The sequence below is a fragment of the Bison bison genome, unplaced genomic scaffold (assembly GCF_000754665.1).
Source record: "Bison bison bison isolate TAMUID 2011002044 unplaced genomic scaffold, Bison_UMD1.0 scf7180017858566, whole genome shotgun sequence".
Classification (NCBI taxonomy): domain Eukaryota; kingdom Metazoa; phylum Chordata; class Mammalia; order Artiodactyla; family Bovidae; genus Bison; species Bison bison.
This window is the reverse complement of record NW_011489138.1, coordinates 20,144-21,829: the sequence shown is the minus strand read 5'-3', so window position 1 is coordinate 21,829 and position 1,686 is coordinate 20,144.

Genomic DNA, 1,686 nt, shown 5'->3' with positions numbered 1-1,686 from the left:
TGGTCATGATAATATCTTAAAAACAGATATTAAAATGTTGGCAAAGGTCAGAATGCTAAAGTTAAAACCAATATTCAAGTGAAATTATAAAGTCCATCAATTTAATCCCTGTGCTATGCTGCCTCTTTTCAGATCAATGCCATGACGTATTAAAAAGGAGCTCACATGCCTATTAAGCTTTTCACTTTTCTGAGTATGATACCTGTGTGATCTCATTTATTATGTCTAACCAAATGGTGAGAAGGAAATCCAATATTCTTCCACACCTGATGAGAAATAAGACTGTGACTTCTCAGTTAATACTAGAAAAGGGGAAATAATTTGTGTACCTTGGTATTCAGCACTGTGATTTTTTTATTCATTAAGGAAGTCTGGACATACTGAATATCTCTAACTCTATAATACTGCTCAGAAAAGCAATGTGTACACACAGAAGATCAAATATCACCATTCATATAAAATTTAACATTATTATAAGAGTTACATTTCAACACATATTATTAAAATTCCTTTTGTTACATGCTATTATTCTCATTTTACAAAAATTTAGACTGATTTCTGTATCACATTCAGCCTAGAAAGAAATGAGCAAAACTTAGTGCTGGAACTGTACCATTCTCTTTTACATCAAAAGTACATACTAGCCAAGAATGGTTTTGAACAAAAAATGAGCTAAGGAAAAGTTAATAACTAAAATCTTAATAGTAATGGAAGATAATACTTGTTCATTTATCTTTTTAGTGTTATATTTTATGTTATCAAGATAAAGTAACATAATGTAAAATCAACCATTTGAGAGCTACAAACCAATGCAATTTAGGCATTCATTATATTGTGGGATCATCACTTCGACCTAGTTCCAAACTATATCCATCCATATTGAAATGTGTATCTGATACACATTTGTGGCTGAATAATATTCCTCTGTATGGATTACCACAGTTGTCAATCCATTCATCAGCATGAACATTTGGATGAACACTTTTGCCCATTATGAATAGTTCTATGTATTCATGTACAAGATTTTGTTTTAATACTTGTTTTTAATTCTTTGGGGTTAAAGACTAGGAGCAGAATTGATGAGTTTTATGATAATTCTGTAACTTTTTGAGGAACTTTGAAGTATGAAGGGTATCACTGCACTGAAATTTATTTAATATTTTTCTCATAATTTCACAAGAGTTATGGGTTCAGGTTCTTAAAGAGATGGGAATACCAGACCACCTGATCTGCCTCTTGAGAAACCTGTATGCAGGACAGGAAGCAACAGTTAGAACTGGACATGGAACAACAACATGGTTCCAAATAGGGAAAGGAGTATATCAAGGCTGTATAGTGTCACCCTACTTATTTAACTTATATGCAGGGCACATCATGAGAAACGCTGGCTGGAGGAAGCACAAGCTGGACTCAAGATTGCCCGGAGAAATACCAATAACCTCAGATATGCAGATGACACCACCCTTATGGCAGAAAGTGAAGAGGAACTAAAGAGCCTCTTGATGAAAGTGAAAGAGGAGAGTGAAACAGTTGGCTTAAAGCTCAACATTCAGAAAACTAAGATCATGGCATCTGGTCCCATCACTTCATGGCAAATAGATGGGGAAACAGTGGCTGACTTTATTTTTTGGGGCTCCAAAATCATTGCAGATGGTGACAGCAGCCATGAAATTGAAAGATGTTTGC